General features: G+C 41.3%; 1 long non-coding RNA gene across 1 annotated transcript in view; it reads left to right on the top strand.

Moving 5' to 3' along the window:
• The window catches only part of LOC124796339, a 105,664-nt gene that overhangs the window by 22,358 nt on the left and 62,421 nt on the right, over positions 1-20,885 (top strand). The window contains exon 2 of the long non-coding RNA XR_007016752.1: positions 601-680. This is a non-coding gene — a long non-coding RNA (uncharacterized LOC124796339). The remainder of the gene's footprint in view (positions 1-600; positions 681-20,885) is intronic.

Genomic DNA, 20,885 nt, shown 5'->3' with positions numbered 1-20,885 from the left:
AGAAATGCTTAACCTAAAATGAAGCCAGTGTAATATCAATGAAATTATTTATCGTGAGTACAAATCCTTACGCTACGTAGGCGGTAATATCGATTCTCTCTTGGCAACAATTAATTAACGATCAATAACAGTGATAGTTTCCTGCTACTCCTGATCATCTTGAGCTAACCGCGAGTTTAGATAACATAACTAAAGCACTACGAGCAAAACTGTACCCATTTTTACTAATATTTGTGCCTGCTTTGCAACAGTGATTAACCTCGGCGTATACGCAAGCTGCATTTATGAGCGCGCGGAATATACGCGATGCCAACAGTGTATTAAATATCCTTTACATTTTTCCCGACAACCCTGACCACATCTTACATTAAAGTCAAAGCACTTTAATACCAAAGAAGAGAGAGGGATGGTATAAATGGCGCCCTAACGTCCGGCTCGAATCTACGCAAAATACAATGTCTGACAGAAACCGTTATTTTATTGTATTGTATTGTACTTTTCATGTATTTGTAATTAACTGATGAATGTTTCTTTCCACATGTTCATCACTTGTGCTTCATTGGATAATTAAAATACCACAACCTTTCTTGCATGGAGAAGAAATTATAACGACAAGAAATTATATACCTGGGCACGAATACATAACATGCAACCTGGACCTGTCGCTAAATATAACTAAGGTAAGGGCACTAGAGTGTGTTTCCTTCGGTTATTTTGTGGTGATGGGTCAGGAAAGCACTTTGATACTCCAGATACATTGTATTATTGTGAGTTAGGTATTGTTTTGTGTATGTGTTGTGTATATTACAGCAAGAGGCTGTATTCGTGTGAAGCTTCAGTCAAGATTTTACTGTGTTTTTGTTGCAAGTAATACTCGAAGCTCAAATAATAGCTGGGTGCAACAATTGACTGTTGAGTTGCCAGCCATGGCTAGCACGAAAAAGATTGCAGTTGTTTATTCTATGCATCGTGTTAAAAAGTGAAGTGTTGGCAGAAGAGCCAACACTGTGTTGCTAGAGGAGGCCGAAATGCACGCGTTTAATTACAGGCTGACTGGCGTGAGGTCTGGAACATTACAAGGAAATGAGAACGTAGAAAACGGACGCAGTTGCTGTAATACTTAACTTTAATCCACAATTGGTGAACATTTCTCGTTACTGTACAAGCTTCACAATATTAATTATCAAATGCTATGGCGCCTTGCTAGGTCGTAGCAAATGACGTAGCTGAAGGCTATGCTAACTATCGTCTCGGCAAATGAGAGCGTATTTGTCAGTGAACCATTGCTATTAACGTCGGCTGTACAACTGGGGCGAGTGCTAGTAAGTCTCTCTAGACCTGCCGTGTGGTGGCGCTCGGTCTGCAATCACTGACAGTGGCGACACGCGGGTCCGACGTATACTAACGGACCGCGGCCGATTTAAAGGCTACCACCTAGCAAGTGTGGTGTCTGGCGGTGACACCACAAAAAGCATCGAGAAAGGAATCAGTATACTCCGATTCCGAATCTCTTGATAATATACACGATCTATCAGATAAAAGTAGAGTGTAAACGGAACTCCTATCGCAAGAAACTGCGACAGGATAAGAATCGGATCAACTGATACCCAGTGAATTCGATAGGAATATCTTAGCTGACGATAATAAATCGGCGGCATCGACCTCTGTCAAACTGTACAGTAATGGAAAACCATCATGACGTGAATGCCCGGTGATGATTTCTTTACAATGTTCTTTCCGAAGTTACACAGCAAACAGAAAGAACGTGAAGAGAGACAGGAGACCTGAGAGAAAGTATGGGATGAGAACATCACCCGTCAATTAAATGAACTTCTAACTAAGCGCGACGAAGCGCTGTTAACAAACCTAGTAAAGCAGCTAAAAACTATTAAAATCGAAATCACTGCTATGAGGGAAGTATATAGTGGCTTATTTGAAGCAGTATCTCAGATTATTAATGATGTCAGGAAGTGTCAGGATGCACAAAACGCCCTGGACACTAAAGTAACAGAAGTGGCAAACATATTAGACCAGATTCCTGTAGAAGTAACGGAGCAGGTCGAAGAGCACTTGAAGGCTCAATCGGAGAAGATAGCGACCGAAAGAACTCAGTGGTTGGAGCAAAAGGATTTAGAGATTAAGGTATACGTGAGCACTGGGCTACAAAATATGGTACGAAAAGTCACAAAGGAAGCTGCATTCGCCAATGGCGAAATCGCAAATGAATTGCGAAACGAATTAAACCACATTCAATACTCCTTAGCGGGGCAACTTCCGCATTGGCAAAGAGAAATACAAGGTAGAATAGCACTGCTAGGACGTAGTGAGTCTAGTGTGCAAGATACCAATCGAAATACTGATTCAAGGCCGTAGGCGCTACGGAAACGAAAGCTGTTATCGGTCACCAACTTTCCCTGAACGAAATGTTTACAGTCTTTCTCCAGAGACGATATCAGCGGTAGCTGACGAACAAAAGCCTAGCTACTCTGAGATTAAACTGAAAGGAAGCCTAATAGAACACAGGCGCTTTTAAACATTTTCTGCAGAGAAAAAGACCGAGCATCCGATCATTTTCATTAAAAGTTTTAGACGCGTTCTGCCAAAGTTTGGACGGAGCGACAAAAAATACAGTTTGTGGCTTCACATATTGTAGATGAAGCCGCACTATGGGCAAGGGAGATAGTGAACAGCTGTTCAACACTCGAAGAATTCTAGAAAACTTTCTTAACAAAATATTGGAGTACTTGTGCCAAAGAATGTCTAAGACAAGAGGTGAACAATCCTACCTTCCACGATCCGAAGTTAGGTAGCATGAGAAAATACATAGAGAGTTCCATTAGTAAAACTCGTTACTGGGACGAACCCCGTGACCACGAGAAAGGCGTTAAGAATATTAAAACCGAAATAACCTCTTCTACCCAGTGAGCAGTTAGTTAACGTCTCTGAAGGTGACTTGGAAAGAGTTCTAGCCATCGTGGATTCAATAGATTTGATTCACGAAGATGCAGAAAGGTTGGTTACCCTCCGCAAAACGGCGGAAATAATAATAAAAACGGCAATAGTAACGGAAACAGAGGAAAGAACGACTGCGATAACTACAGTGACCACAGCAGAAGGCGGCTTACTCAAACTCAAATGGGAACTGGTATGTCAATAACTAGCACGTAAATAATAGGAAAAGACGCGGAGGCGTCACGGGACACAACAATCCCAACTTCCAACAGCCTAAAACTAATCAATCTATGCTGACAGGTGGGCTAACCAACAGGCAGCTCAGCCAAGGCAAAATTATAGGCCACCTGTCGGAAACATTCAATACAGAAGTAATTCCGGGTAGCAAAATGTGCAGGAACTAAACAGTCATGATGCAGCAGCATCAGAACCAACGAGTTAGGATAGTAGAATTTGTGAACGAAAGCCAACCCAGTCCGTCCACGCCTTTAAACTAAAGTTGTCCGCCCCATGCCTTCCGGTAGTGGTCACGGAGAAAGGTGAGGGCTCCTCTATAAACTCTGTAAACATGTTGCGTTACAACGATGGCCAGGATACGCGAAGTGAACTATTCACTGAGTCGAAAACTTGCAGGAAGACGGTAAATCCGACACTTAAACTGTCGAAACTTTACGCACGTATTTACGAACCTTTCAAGCTCAGATTACAGATGTTCAATATGTTCTCCATCAGCGACACGAACAATATCACATCGATACTCAGGGTCTTTCCATACTCGGGCAAGCATGTCCTTCGTCACTGATGTTATGGCAGTACGGATCCAGCTCTTCAACTCTTCCGGGTTCTGTGGGAGTGGTGGTACATAAACGTTGTCTTTAACGAAACCCCACATGAAGACGTCAGAGGGTGTCAAATCCGGTATCGTGGAGCCCAGCTGAGACATGTTAAGCCGCCAACTCCTTGACGACCAATCCAACGCTTCGGTAGAGTTTCATCCAGATATTCACGCACTTGGCGACTCCGGTGAGAGGGTGCCCCCCGACTCCGGTGAGAGGGTGCCCTCCCCCCCCCCCCCCCCCCCGTCATGTTGAAAAATGAAGTTGTCTTCGTGCAGCCTCGGAAACAATCAGTTTTTAACATAGCGAGATAGTGCTGAGCGTTAACTGTGTTTCCATCAAAGAAGAATGGGCCGTAAACAGATGATCGGGATATCGCACAAAACACATTGGTTTTTGGCGAATCTCGCACATGTTCAATTGCCACATGTGGGTTCTGTAGGCTCCAAATTCGAACATTGTGTTTGTTTACCTGACCACTAACACGGAAAGTCGCTTCATCACTGTGTGGGGCGGCGGGTGGAATTATGCCAATTTTATGTTGTTTATATAAATGTTTGGTTTGTAGAATGTAAAACCAGTTCATATTATTTAGAATGTTATTTATGCTGTCTTTCGCCGTTCTCAACACTGGCTCTCTAACTACAATATTGGCAACCAGAAAGCGATTAGCAAACCGTGAAGCCTGTAATTAGAATTCCTAGTGCCCACTTCATCTGAGAATACACTTATAGTTACAGCTTATAGCTCTGAGGAATTAGGAGATTGTCTGGGATTTATAATCAAAAACGGTCGTGAAAAAACGTTCTGTATTCTGAAAGTCACAGATGAAAACAAAAGAATCCACACAATCTAACTAACAGAGCAGTTCAGAGTCTAATGCGCTGATGCCACTATAACTGTCCAAATTAAATATTTAAATGAATGCTCGCCATAATTTGATGATTAGGTTCATCAAACGCCACGCTAAATAATGATAGAATGTTTGTCCCGCGGCGGCACGTGAAAATACGACATACGCAAACTGAAGATAGATAATTAAAGTCAATCCAGAATTAACACTTCACTCGAAAATGATTTCATGGTTACGCGTAGGTATCTCGAGTAACTTAATACGGCATCCGAGGCTGTTTGTAGCAATGATACCGACGCGACGCGACTCCCGACACAGATGGCGTATTATTCAGCGTCTGGAGGGAACTGGGGCCTTTCTTCCTCGCGCAGCGTTCTTTTATACGTATAAAGCCGCGGTGCGGACTGCTAAAGGAACGCCTGATCAAATCGGCTCTCCCGACTAGCCGCTGGGCTAGTAATGCACCACTTTAAGTTATCGAATAAATCATAGCTTCTTTTGCTGATGGCCGATGAAGCTCTCAATTTAAATGTGCATTCAACACACAGGTAAGTAATCATAATAAAAGTTTGACGTAGCTAAGTTAAATCTTTTGGGCGAGAGAATTAATTTAATTACACTGCACGCAGTAGACTAGCTCTGAACTGGTCCTTTGGAGATACGCTATAGGTATAGTTTTATAGATATTCAAACGAAACTTCTCACATCCTTATGGTTATAGCGGATCTCCATTCTACTTAAATATAAACATCCTAGCCTTATTTATTAGCCTACTTAATCTATCTTGCTTCTTTAATTTTTAAGACAAAAACCAGAAAATCATGAATTTCCACTAAAATTTTAATTTGTGTAATCCAAAGTACTGTTTTTATTAAATTATTATGAAAAAGGAATCTAATTATCAATTTTTAAGTCTCTAGCTCTTTTCTGTTGCGCCAATGATTTTTGCAGAAAAACGTCCAAATTTCGAAAATGGCTAAAGTTATCGAACTGATATTCAACACATATTAATTTAGTATTACTCCTGACATGCTAGAATCGTTTCAGGTTATTTATTTGATTTTAAAAGTATTGCGCAACATTTATGACGTCAGAGCTAGTTACAGCGGACTGGCTGGCACACAATGGAAAGACTGATGTGAATTTACTACGGCATGAGTAGGCTGCTTCCCTACAACCGAACACGATGCGTTGTGCGAAAGTGTTATCATAGCCGTGTTCTCAATAGCATCAAGAATCTCGTTACAAAATGCCACACGTTTGCGTTTGTCATCAGGATACAGAGCTTATAACAGCTGTAACTTTTACGGCTTCATAACCAACCGACGTCTCAAAACACGACAAAATGTTGTTGGCAGTTGTTAACTCCTGACTGGCACGACGAGTTGAATTTGAAGGACTACGTTGAAAAGCAGTTTGAATTCGTGCAACATTTTCTTCAGGAACACGAGGGCGTCTAGGACTCTTTCCGTTACATACGTATCCTGTATCTAGAAACTGTCGATACGATCTGCGAATGTTCCACCCATTCGGAGGATCAATTTGGTACGTCAACCTGAAACGTCTTTGCCGGCCCTGGTGGCCGAGCGGTTCTAGGTGCTTCAGTCTGGAACCGCGCGACTGCTATGGTCGCATGTTCGAATCCTGCCTCGGGCATGGATGTGTGTGATGTCCTTAGGTTAGTTAGGTTTAAGTAGTTCTAAGTTTTAGGGGACTGATGACCTCAGATATTAAGTCCCATAGTGCTCAGAGCCATTTGAACCATCTGAAACGTCTTTGCATTGTAATCACGGAATTGCACTTCGCAAACTCTAGAACACAAAATGATTTCTGTTGCAGAATAGCTATTTTTTACCAAGCAAAATAGAAGACAATTGACATCTAGCGGCTATTAATATAAATTAGACTATGTATTCGTTTCTCCAGCATGTAACATCCACGAGATAAATTTTAGCTACAGTGCGACGCAGCGTTGCCAACCCCATAAGATAAAATTATGGCATTTTGTATTTAAAATTATCGTTTTTTATCTAAAATTATCGTATATTTTTATGCAAGGAAAATTCGCTAAACCCCGATCGAAAAGTAGCACTGTGCACGTAATATAATTAAAAATAATAATATAATTAAACTCACCCTAATAAGCATCGTTGTCGAACTCCACATCGGCGAAATCGGCGTTACTATCCCGATGAGATTCCTTCTTCTTAGCATAAATGTTAGACGTGTTCATTGATGCAATCATTGCACTGGTTGGTTCGAACTGTACAAAATTCTTCACAGGCTGGGAAGTGAGCACTACTGCGCTGACTGTACCCGAATGTAACTTATTTGTCAATGGTGTCTTCACTAGATTCATTTTTGAAAAGACCCGCTCACAATCAGCGCTAGAATGTGGTAAAATTAATATATCTAGCACAAAGATTCCTATTTGGAGGAACTCTTTGTTACCATGAAGGTCCCTAGCCTTCTTTATGAACACCCAAAATTCGTCCACCTCTTTAGGCCGTAGATTTTCGGGAAATTCTGCATGTGGCAATGCTCTCCACTGATCATCAATCATTTGCATAAGCCTTTTGTCTTTTGGAGAAATCCTTTGAACCGACTTTATAAGTGGAACAAGCGTTGACGGCCTTGCAGCACTTTTTGACAATGCTATTTCTGGTGTTAACCAACTCAACATTTTTAGAACAGAATTGTTGAAATCATACCGCTTTTTATCTCACAACAAGATACTATAAGAAACTGTTGCATTCTGTAGTAGAAATCAGTCACTTTAGATTTTTGTGAGTTGTTTTCAGATTGGCTCATGAAATCCATCACACCTACACCTAAATACATTTGCGTATAAGGCACAAGTTGGGCTGGGTTTGCTGGATCTATGTCTGTCAAATCAGTTTTATTGATATAATCAGGAGACATATAGCAGAGAAGGATTTCTTTGTACGTTTTGCACATTCTATCATGCAAAGAGCAAATTACTAATTTCTCGCTTTGAAAATATTGATTCAGAGACACAAATTTCGGTAGAATCCACTCGAGACATATAAAAAATACACGTACGAAGTTGTCCCTGAATGCCTTTGCTAACTGTTCAGCTGCATACAGTCTTTCTTCTTCCCACTTGTAAGTGAAAAATAATTGCAATGCATTCCATTGTTCTAGAATACGTGAAACAACAGTTAACAAAGATAACCATCTTGTTTGAGACGGATGCAGTATCTCGTGAGGTTCGACATTACAAAACTGTTGGAATTCCACAAACTGGGCTATTCTTTTTGAACTACGCTTAAAGAATGAATATGCATCCCTTGCTGTGTCTTCACATAGTCTTGGTAATTGTTTGCAAGCCTCACTTGCACATAGGTGCAATGAATGCCATATACATTTCTGTATACAAATACCAGGAAAATCTCTAATTATTCGACTAGCAACAGAATTATCTTTCCCCATCATTGTGTTGCACCCATCCGAAGCAAATCCTACTAAATTTTCAGGAGGAATATTATGTACTGACAAGGCTTTACGTACGAGATCGTACAAACGATTAGCAGTGCACCTTCATGAGCGGCTTCTGCATTTTTCTCGTCAAACAGCTGTAATTGCCAAAATTTAGTATGTATTTTGGAGCTATCTTCATCAAAATACCGCACACAAATACACAAATTTTCCGTAGCGGAAATGTCGATACATTCAATTATGAAACTGAACTTTTGTCAACTTTTGTCTCCGTAAAACTTCATTCAGTGCATCCAAATGACATTCTTTATCACCCCTGTGGCTTTTGTTCTACCCAACTGCAAGTTCTCAACTATTTTAGAATCGGGAAAGGCACTTTTAATTACATCTTTTAAGAGATTGGCTGTATTAATATAGATATTATGTTCTGCCAAAAATCCACATAGCAATATTTCAGTCCTCTTGCCCTGCTTATCAAATGTATCAGACGATTTTGATTGTGATGAAAAGTCAAGTTTCTTTTGTAGAGGCCCGACACATTTTACGGCGCTAAAGTGTTTTTTCCCTTTAGCGGGATTTTTCACTACAGTCAACTCAGCACTGAATTCACATCTACAAACCTTACACAGAGCTTTATATGCATCATCACTAACAGGTTGTAGCCAATCCTTGAAAGATAAATCAGTCAACCATTCCTTTCTGAACTTTTGTTTCAAACGTTTTAATTTCAACTCACCACGCAGCCTCAGTTTCCTTTCCATTATTTATATTTGAATACACTACTACAATATATATTTAAAGAACACCACACTTTAATTTCTCTTAAGAACAAAAAATTAATATTCTTTTAAGAGCACAAAGACAACTACCCGTGCATTCAAGTCCCAATTTCACCTGCAACTGATGACGATGGCCTAGCCCTAATAGCCCATATTGTTGTGAAACAATATTTGTTAGGCGCTAAGGGTATTCCCCGGAAGCGAATATACAGTGTTAAGAGTCGTTGGACTGTTGCGGGGAGTGGACGAGAGAAAAAGAGGAAATTGCTTATATTGAATGGAGTATGGACTTAAATATATGAAAACAGATTATTAACGTATGGAACTACTACAAGTATCAATTTATTTTCATTTTAAATCTTCACAAAAATTATCGTAGATTCCGGAATTATCAGCAATGTACTATCGTATATCGTGTTCACGTTGTAATTATCGTATATCGCGATAATTTATCGTATGGTTGGCAACGCTGGTGCGACGAGAGGAAATTATGCCTCTAACAATTATAAACACTATCTATTCAACATATAAAAAAACAGTGAAAACGATGATAAATATTAATTATTTATGTAATATTTTATGATGTAATTGGACATATCGATGTGTATCATACAAAGACAGTGATAATTGTAAATTCCTTTTATGATCTGCGTTTGTCTTCCTTTGTTTTTACCTTATGTTGGATGGCTTTTGTAGGTTGCGGACGCATATCAAACTGAGGTCTGTTGAGAAATTGCAATTATTTGTTAATTATTACTTGAGCATAGAGTTCATTATTATTATAAATATGAGTGAATAATTATTTGTAACTTTAATTCCTCACTCAATAAGCATTATCTGTGTTAATTATCTCTTTCCGCTGCAAGGAGCGCAGCCATTGATGATAGCGATTTGTATCGCGTTTTTTGTCTGTGTTTTCCTTAGGAAAAAAATCAAATGTTTGCTTGATGAAGTCTAAATAGTGCACAATACGAAAGTAAAGTTTAATAAGCATTTCAAATACTTATCCTATTTGCTCTAACAATAGAAAGTCTCTATCAATTGTCTGTCGCCATCTTAACAATTATCTCAGCGGCAAATTCAAATTACGCAACTCTGCAGGCATAAATGCCGAAGGTAATACAAATCTGTAAAAATAAATGTGCACCGGTGGTCCCGAACTCATTTTAATGAAAATAATTCGAATCAGATTGGCTCTTTAAAAACAGTGCTCATAGCACGATCCTTATAACATGCTTTTCTAGCTGATTTATGGAGCCGAAATTAATTAAGCACGAGTTGCGAAGAATATTGTTTCAGGTAACATCGTCAGTGTTGTGCGCGGCTGATATTCGGTGGTTTCAATGATCATTTTGCTGAAGATAACTGCTTCCATCATAATCAATAGTTGTATAGAATCTGTTGTATGAAGTGTGATTTAGTGACACTTACACAACTTACAGACAACACCTTAACACGACGTTAACTTGGAGTTCTTTGGCAACTTGACCAAATCTTTAGCCGGGAGAAAAATTATTTAGTAATTACTCAGTGTAATAAAATAAGATTATCATTTTCATTTACAAATTTGTTAAGTACCAAACGACTGAATAAAACAGCGAACGACACAAGCAGCCGAGGCGAGACGCAGCGATCGATAGTTTGAACAAAAGAATATTTTGTAATACGTATATTTTTTTGTAATACCCTGTATTTACAAAAGATTACAACGAAATTACAAGGTGGCTCTAAAGTCACTATCCATTTCAATAAAGGAAGACAGTAATTGAAAAATCAATTTTATTGTGAAGTTTTATAAGTATTCTGCTGCCCTTCTACAAGACCGCCATCTGGGTCAAAACACTCCATCTTTCAGTAATGGAACGAAATGTTGACCTTCCCATTTCAACTGTAAAGTGGCCTGTTGGTTCCCTGATACGATGTCGTAGATCAGACAGACCATTCACTTTGCTAGTGTGCACTGTGGACTTGATGTACGCCCATGCAAAAAAGTCTAAGGGAGCAAGGTCCGGTGAAAAGGAAGCGCACAGCCAAGGTGCTCCTCCGCCTATCCACCTACCTCTGATCAATCACAGACAATGTGTGAAAAATGTGGAGGCGCACCAATTTTGCTGAAACACAACTGTATCCCGTATGCCATCATCCTAAAGCTACAGTTCAAGGAACATTTCCATGTCGCGGTAATGTTACCTGTTATTGACCTTTCGGCAAAGAAAAATGGACCATACAGTTTTGCTTTTGCCATACTCAACCAAGCTTGACCTTCAGTGTATCAAGTTCCCACTCCGATTCCACATGTGCCCATATTCGGCTGTTGTGTCTGTGCACTTTCCCACAAACGTGGAATGTGACTTCATCGGAGAATAAAATGTTGTCCATTAAATTCTCGTTGTCTACAGATTCCAGGAGAACATAACACTCTGCTTGACGACAGGCGAAATCATCTTCATCAAGATGATGCAGAACCTGAATGTGACAAGGACGTTTTCGTAGAGTGAAAAGGACATTCCACACAATTTTGCGAGGGACGTCCAATTCCCAACTGAGGCGTCGAGTTGGTGCCTTCGGACTCCTGTCACTGCTGCACTGTTTCTGTCGATACGAATGGTGGTCCATGATGTGCCTCATCACACTGCCAGTACGCTTAAATCTGTTCACAAGTAGACGAATATGTGACCTTGATGGGGCTGATTTGTGGACTTTACGGGTAAATTCTGCTCTGGTGCCTTCTTACGATAAGTCGCGTACCTGAGCAAAAACAATGGCAACCCGTTTTTCCGTGCGAAATATCTTGCACGAAGATACCAGTATCTGCAGAGAATGGAAAAACAAATTAGCCTTTTCATGGAAATGGATAGTGACTTTAGAGAGACACGCACACACTAAGATACCAGTATCTGAAGAGACAAGAAAAAAGATTAGCGTTTGCATGGAAATTGATAGTGAATAGAGACACCCTGTATTGAATAATACATACCAGAATATAAAAAGCCGTGTTTACAAAAACAGGCTGTTAAAAGTTCATACGATGATAAATAAACATTTGTTTTCAATACCAGTAAACCCCGATTTATTAAAAAATCTAACTTCTATGTATAAAAAAGCTTAGAACTTTACAAATGAGTTAATGTATTAAATATTTGATGTGAAGCGCGTAAGAGAGAAAAAGTTTGAAATTATATTTAAAGTTTGTTAGAAGTCGATAAGTTCTATCAGTATCAAGCACCGGATGAGTAGTTGTTGTTGCCTTCAGTCCAGAGACTGGTTTGTTGCAGCTCTCCTGCTACTCTATCCTGTGCAAGCCCCTTCATCTCTGAGTAATTACTGCAACCTACGTCCTTTTGAATCTGCTTATTATGTTCATCTCTTAGTCTCCCTCTACGATTTTTACCCTCCACGCTTCCCTCCAGTATTAAATTGGTGATCCCTTGATTCCTCAGAATATGTCCTACCAACGGATCCCTTCCTTTAGTCAGGTTGTACCACAAATTTCTCTTCTCTCCTGTTCTGTTCAGTAAGTCCTCATTAGTTAAGAGATCTACCCATCTAATCTTCAGCATTCTTCTGTAGCAAACATCTCAAAAGCGTCTATTCTCTTTTTGTCTAAGTTTTTTATCGTCCATGTTTCAGTTCCATACATGACGACACTCCATACCAATACTTTCAGAAAGGACTTCCTGACACTTAAATCTGTACTCTTAACAAATTTCTCTTCTTCAGAAATGCTTTTCTTGCAATTACCAGTCTACATTTTATATTCATCCTATTTCGACCATCATCAGTTATTTTGCTTCCCTGACAGAAGAAAAAAAAATTGTGTGTGAAATCTTATGGGACTTACCTGCTAAGGTCATCAGTCCCTCAGCTTACACACTACTTAACCTAAATTACTCTAAGGACAAACACACACACCCACGCCCAAGGGAGGACTCGAACCTCCGCCGGGACCAGCCGCACAGTCCACTGACAGAAAAACTCATCTGCTACTTTAAATGTCTCATTTCTTAATCTAATTCGGTCACCATCACTGGATTTAATTCGGCTACCTTCCATTATCCTCGTTTTGCTTTTGTTGATGTTCACTTTACATTCTCCTTTCAAAACACTGCCCATTCCATTCAGCTGCTATAAACGTAGGTTTATCTTTCCTTAACCTGTGTACTATGAGAAGTAGTTGGGTTAGTAATGCCTGTTGTGTTCCTAGATTTCTCTGGAATCCAAACTGATCTTCCCCGAGGTTGGCTTCCACCAGCTTTTCCATTCTTCTGTAAAGAATTAGTGTTAGTATTTTGACTGGATGAGTATAATCTGGTAATCTGCGCTTCTTTCGAAGCAAAAGCTAGTTGTCCATGTATCTCAATGTTTATGACGTCACACCTTTTGAACCGAGGCTCACGCGAAAGACAGGCTGCGGCGCGTACATCACGAAAGTAGGCGTGAGCTCGCTCGTTTAACTCAGCAGACAAAATGCGTTTCTAAGCCTGTTAACTCGCAACTACGTGTGTACGTACTAATGAGAATTGCATCTTCTACTGGACTCTGGTATTATGAAGTCTTACTGATTACTAGTCGTACAACAAAATTCAAGAGCAACTCTCGACATAAATGGTTTAACAACTTGTTTGTAGTTTTTAGTTTCTTCTGCGTAACAGTCCTCATTTCATATAAGATGTGGTGCCTTATGCAACTGATAATCATTTTGACACAATTTTAATTTTATTGTGCACCAGTACAGCCGTAACAAATTATTAGCAGGCCTATGCACTTTCTATAATTGTAGGGTTAATTACAGTAAGATTCGATAATAGTGGATTCAAGTAGAAGAAGCAATTCTCGTTTGAACATACACACCCAGTTACGAGTTAACAGGTGTAGAAACGCAGTTTTTCTGCTGAGTTGAGCGAGCGAGCGAGCTCGGCCTACTCTCGTGACGTACGCACCGCGGCCTGCCTTTCTCGTAGGCCTCGTTCTAAACTGTGTGTCTTACAATGATACAGTTTTGCAGATACATTCAATGGTATATGTAGACACTGTCTGCAAAATGTGTTGCGGGTAGAGTTAGGAGTAACAAATTAAAACATCACTCATGATGCGGCAGTTTTACTACATAAAAAGCGAAAATGTTGTAATAGATCAGCTTTTTTTCCATTCATCATTTTGTTGGGGTGTCAGCGAGGAAAAGTATCGTAAAGGTTTCAAATTACCTGTAAAATTTGTCGCAAGTCACTAAGTGCTCTCATTGTCAAATACTGGATGAATTGGTCTGGTACGTGTGCGTAGTGAGTTAGATTACCTAAAGACACACACGTGTTAAGCTTTTAACAGAATATTATATCACTTAATAAGCAGATTATGACAACACTTATATCGAATTGAAAGTCAAAATTTTTGCTGCTCCTGGTAGCCGTTTGATAGGCAATTTGCAACGGAATTGTGCACCACAGACCGGTTAGCCATTTAGTGATACACAGGACTCCTAGAGGGCCCATGTACAGAGTGTCTGTATAGGCTCTCTAATGGCTATTATAAATCAGTCATTTGTTTTCAAAGCTCTATATTTTTCAAAATATTACATGTGCAAGTATGATTTCACATGAATAGAATCGTAAACTCAACAAGTTTGCATTTTGCACTCTACAAATGTTCTATGAGTGCCCTTCTGTTCACACGACACACGTCCAAGTGGTAGTCAAGGTCTTTGCACACATGACGTAGCAACATCCCGTCAATGGTCAGCGCAGCAGCACTGATGCGTTCTTTGAGCTGTCCCAGTGTCCTTGGCAGTGGGGGCGCGTAAACACGGTCGTTGATGTACGCCTAAAGGAAAAAGTCACAAGGCATTAGGTCACGCGACCCGGGAGTCCAAGGAAACTGGGCCACACCGTCTTCACCACTACGCCCAGTCCAGCGATGCGGAAGTTCGTAGTTTAGATAGTGACGAACGTCGATGTTCCAATGAGCCAGTGCCCCGTCTTGTTGGCAGATGACATTCTCGGAAACAGCAGTCAGCTGTGGAGACAACCAAAACTAAAACATACGAAGGTAAGAGCAGTGGGGGTTACAGAAAAACCTCAAGGAGGGGGCGCTAAAGATATCTTGAGCTACCTTTACTCTTACCGTAATAAAAAATAATAAAGTCACATCCAAAGTTTAAGACAGTTTTATTTAAACTGATTATACACATATAGACAGAGCACTGAAATACCTGAGTCGAAACAAGGCCCCCGGAGTAGACAACATTCCATTGGAACTACTGACGGCCTTGGGAGAGCCAGTCCTGACAAAACTCTACCATCTGGTGAGCAAGATGTATGAAACAGGCGAAATACCCTCAGACTTCAAGAAGAATATAATAATTCCAATCCCAAAGAAAGCAGGTGTTGACAGATGTGAGAATTACCGAACAATCAGTTTAATAAGCCACAGCTGCAAAATACTAACACGAATTCTTTACAGACGAATGGAAAAACTAGTAGAAGTCGACCTCGGGGAAGATGAGTTTGGATTCCGTAGAAATACTGGAACACGTGAGGCAATACTGACCTTACGACTTATCTTAGAAGAAAGATTAAGGAAAGGCAAACCTACGTTTCTAGCATTTGTAGACTTAGAGAAAGCTTTTGACAATGTTGACTGGAATACTCTCTTTCAAATTCTAAAGGTGGCAGGGGTAAAATACAGGGAGCGAAAGGCTATTTACAATTTGTACAGAAACCAGATGGCAGTTATAAGAGTCGAGGGACATGAAAGGGAAGCAGTGGTTGGGAAGGGAGTAAGACAGGGTTGTAGCCTCTCCCCGATGTTATTCAATCTGTATATTGAGCAAGCAGTAAAGGAAACAAAAGAAAAATTCGGAGTAGGTATTAAAATCCATGGAGAAGAAATAAAAACTTTGAGGTTCGGCGATGACATTGTAATTCTGTCAGAGACAGCAAAGGACTCGGAAGAGCAGTTGAACGGAATGGATGGCGTCTTGAAGGGAGGATATAAGATGAACATCAACAAAGGCAAAACGAGGATAATGGAATGTAGTCGAATTAAGTCGGGTGATGTTGAGGGTATTAGATTAGGAAATGAGACACTTAAAGTAGTAAAGGAGTTTTGCTATTTGGGGAGCATAATAACTGATGATTGTCGAAGTAGAGAGGATATAAAATGTAGACTGGCAATGGCAAGGAAAGCGTTTCTGAAGAAGAGAAATTTGTTAACATCGAGTATAGATTTAAGTGTGAGGAAGTCATTTCTGAAAGTATTTGTATGGAGTGTAGCCATGTATGGAAGTGAAACATGGACGGTAAATAGTTTGGACAAGAAGAGAATAGAAGCTTTCGAAATGTGGTGCTACAGAAGAATGCTGAAGATTAGATGGGTAGATCACATAACTAATGAGGAGGTACTGAATAGGATTGGGGAGAAGAGGAGTTTGTGGCACAACTTGACCAGAAGAAGGGATCGGTTGGTAGGACATGTTCTGAGGCATCAAGGGATCACCAATTTAGTATTGGAGGGCAGCGTGGAGGGTAAAAATCGTAGGGGGAGACCAAGAGATGAATACACTAAGCAGATTCAGAAGGATGTAGGTTGCAGTAGGTACTGGGAGATGAAGAAGCTTGCACAGGATAGAGTAGCATGGAGAGCTGCATCAAACCAGTCTCAGGACTGAAGACCACAACAACAACAATACACATATACAACATAATGCTTTCTTCTGATATAAAAAAACTACAACTGTGGTTCTCTTCCTTAAATGATGAATTCTATGCGCCTATTCTTCCTGGAAAATTGGTTGATTACATCGTCAATAGGACAATCAATGTCAGGGTGACAATCAACTGATCACTCTCACTCGTGACTAATCTTCACACTTGCACTTGCTACAACTAGGACTTTTTACTTATTCATTCTTCAGACTTAATATTTCTGCATTTGAATGTAAACTAGCTTCCTATTCGGCGAACAGTCCGTATTCGTAATGCTACGTATCGAAGGATCTCTGTACAAGAAAGCAGTAGAATATTCGCGATTTTTCTCGAACAAATGCCAGAGAGAATAACGTATTGAGATCACTAGAATGGCCGCGACTTCTCTCGTAGGTATGTGTTAGTTATCTGTGTGCCAGACAGAAACGTATAAAATACGATGACGCGGACGCGCGTGCTACATAGGAAAGTACAACTACTCAATGACTCGATTCAGTCGAGTCGACTGACGAAAGAAACGAACGAATAGTGTGCGGGCTGACTGGTGGGGGGCCCCGCAAGAGAGGGGGGGGGGGGGGGCTCACCCCTCGCGCCACTGGGTAACAGGTATCCATCACAGTCCTCTCACTGGAGAAAAACGGCCCATCGGCCCATATAGCTTTAAAGAAAATATTAACCTTCGGCGAATCTCGTTCATTCTCCATGTAAAGTCTCCTTCTGTGTGAATTTCGTTTATTGACGGGGCTAGAAAAATTGTTGACTGCTTGGTGAGAGAAAAATAATTTAATAATTTTGAAAATCAGATACGCCCGCAATTTGAGGATGATTCTCGATGGAATCGTTAGTCGCAGTACTCGAAAGGGACTTACATTAGGGAGAGGTAGAAACGGTTATTTCGTAGTGTCATGTTTCATGATTATGGTTAGTTTTACGATCTAGAAAAAAAATTCCTGTCTCGTTTTAGACTGGTATGCAGGAAGCAGAAAGCTTCTCTGATGAGCTGACCTGGAGAAAACTATTACCCCTTTTATGTTTTGACCGTGAAATAGGAAATTTAAAGACTGCAATCTCTTGAAAATGGTGAGAATTACTCTCTTAATTTTTTCGTACCGCGCAAGTGGCCACTTTGACACAGTCCAAGCCGGTCAGTAACTAATTCCTTTTCACTTACCTCCTTTTACAGCCTCGAAGAATAGCTAAACTACTTCACCTTTTCTATAGTAAAAGGTGCCACAGGACCGTGATAATAATTAGGTACACCAAGTCCTTCACTTGTATGTTTATTATTAAATAATGGACATACTCCCCTCTGCCCGAAATCATTCAACGCCTAAAAAGTAAAGATACCAGACTGTAACAAATCAAGATCAAACTTGACATATCTATGGTTCTCCTACAGAGATCATAGTATTCCATCTGGCACCGAAATTATTTATTGTAACATTTCAGCTACAATTTCATGAGGGTTATTCAGAGCCCTACGCTCTCACACTGTGGCAACTAACCTTTCCAGATACATGGAAGGTCGTTTCCTCGCAGAATATCAGTTTGGAGGCGAAACTGTGATGCAAAATTGAAGCGCCAGCCATAATTCTCCGGTTTCAATTGGTGCAAAAGCTGCAGACAGCACGATTTGAAATGTAGCTGCCATCGCGAAATCTTCCACTTAGTCTGCTGTGGTGGTCCAAGTTGGTGGCTTGCACGGATCATTGATTGTTTTGAACTGCATATCCTTCATACTCTCCGCTGTTGCATCTGGCATACTTGATTGACCAGTACTTTTCTGCGAGGGTTGTCCAGAAAGTAAGTTCCGATCGGTCGCGAAATGGACACCACAGTGAAAACCCGATGAAGCTTTGCACATATGTGTTGGGTAGTCTCTCTAGTATGATCGTCGATCGCATAAGGAGCTCTTTTCAGCTGTGAGCGCACTGTGAGCGGCCAGAACAACGATGTCTCCCGCCAAGTAGGAAGGCCAGCTAAGAGGCTCCGCCTTAATGAACGCAGCCCACCTAACACAACTGCCATGCACTTCCTTCTTCATGGCTACTCTCAGCCGCACTCTGCAGGGCAAAATGGTTCAAATGGCTCTGAGCACTATGGGACTTAACTTCTGAGGTCATCAGTCCCCTAGAACTTAGAACTACTTAAACCTAAGAACATCACACACATCCATGCCCGAGGCTGGATTCGAACCTGCGACCGTAGTGGTCGCGCGGTTACAGACTGTAGCGCCTAGAACCGCTCGACCAGACCGGCCAGCTCTGCAGGGCAGTGAAGACGCTGCTGCAGCCTTTTCGGTGGGAAGTGTTTGATCACCCACAACACAGCCCTAGTTGGCTCGTACTGCATATCATCTTTGTTCACATGAAACGCTGGATACAAAGACAACACTTGGGCGCAGGCTACACGCTATAGACCGGCGTAGAGAATTAGGAAAGCACAGGCGGCTGCTTTCTATGACGATGGTGTTGGAAATTTGGTATAAAGCTCCGACGAATATCGAAGTCGGAGTGGCGACTATGTAGAGAAGTATCCGGAAAGTGTAGCTAACTCTTGCAAATAAAATGCTTCTGATTTTTACTGTGGTTTCCATTTAGCGACCGATCGGAACTTACTTTCTGGACAACCCTCATAGATACAGAGACAGGTAGTGTCCATAAATTGTCGATACCAACTCGTAGCGCTCTGTTACATGATGGTTTTTTTCCCATAATTTTTTCTGAAAATATGCTGCGCTATTGTCACAGATAAACATCTCACAATTGCAATACATAAAAACTCTTTTCCTGTGTTGTTACCATTTTGTCAATGCACCGCACTCGTAACCCAACTGGTGGGCACAATGGAAACTTGGTGAGTACTGTCATATTTGTATACGCAGTTGAGCGCGGGATGCCGATGAGTGCGGGCAACGAAGCGCGCCAGTCCGAGCCAGCCGGCTGGGTCGCGCCGAGGCCGGCCGCTCCCTACAGGACACATACAATGGCGACGACCCCTGCATACGACAACGGATTCTGAAAGGCAAGATAATGAGGACAGGACCACGAATGCAGAGAAGAGGACAACATACGTCAAAACCCTATGAAGAGTGACATCAGGTAACACAGGAAGATCGGCAACAACGGGAACTAAGACGTGAAATACAACACATGATTCTGCATAGTAAGGAAGTATACGACAGACACACTAGCACAGTTCCTACTTCATAGCCTGAAGAACAAGAAGACGACCTGGAACAATTTTCTCCACCAGAAGACGACAACGAAATGCAGGGAATCTCCTCTGAAGAAGTCTGGACCATGCAGCCCACCGACTAAGATGGCGATTTTACACTAGTTCGCTGAACAAAACGACTCAACGCTTCTCCTAAGCGGAACAACTCTCGGAAGCGACAACGACCAGAAGAACTGAAAACTTCCAACCGTTATGCGGCTATTGCTACAGAAGATACTATGGATGCTCCAGAACGGATGGACATCAATCTAGAAGCTGATAAAGAGGGGACAGGTGGCTCTGGCCGGAACTCACTACGCAAAGTCCCGCCCGTTACTATTTACCATACCAAGAACTACCAATGAGACAGGATCAAATATCACTTTGACTCCTATGAAGATCGGGGACGGGCTATCAATTTCTTTGTGTCGAAGCACATCCACATTTTTACACATCAGGCCGGAGAGGACAAGGATCTCAAAGTGGTTGTAAAACACCTACAAGCCGAAGCTACGATGCAAGAACTGAAAGATTCACTGATAGAGAAGGGTTTCCCAGTCATCAACGTCCACCAATTTAAAAATCGAGACAACAACTCCAACGAATTACGACCTCAAGCTGCTTACTGTGTCAGGTTGCCAACCCTAAAGGAAAACTACAAGATTTACGACATCAAATACCTTCTGTATACTAAAGTCATTATTGAAACCTACAACAGACAAGAAGGACCTGTTCAATATCGCCACTACCAGCGATTCGAACATACAGATAATTATTGCAGCTTGCCTGCTCGCTGCGATCGTTGTGGAGGGCAACACAGACTTTCAGCTTGTACTCATCCCAGAGGGGCTCTACCGAAATGTGCGAACTGTGAAAAGGCTGCCAGAAGTACCAGGAACTTCTCAGGAAATACAGACAATTGTCTCCGCCGCAGCCCTCTCAACGGAGGACTCTTGTAATACAGAACTCCAACCTGACGACACACCCACAGCCACACCGTCAGAAAACATCACAAGAACAGCCGGCCACGCGACGGCAGCCAGTACCACAGCCTCCTCCTGAAGCAAGCCACCACGACAGCAACGCCAGC

Source organism: Schistocerca piceifrons, chromosome 4 (assembly GCF_021461385.2).
Source record: "Schistocerca piceifrons isolate TAMUIC-IGC-003096 chromosome 4, iqSchPice1.1, whole genome shotgun sequence".
Classification (NCBI taxonomy): Eukaryota; Metazoa; Arthropoda; class Insecta; order Orthoptera; family Acrididae; genus Schistocerca; species Schistocerca piceifrons.
The sequence above is the reverse complement of the archived record's forward strand: the minus strand, read 5'-3'. Positions and strand labels throughout refer to the sequence as shown.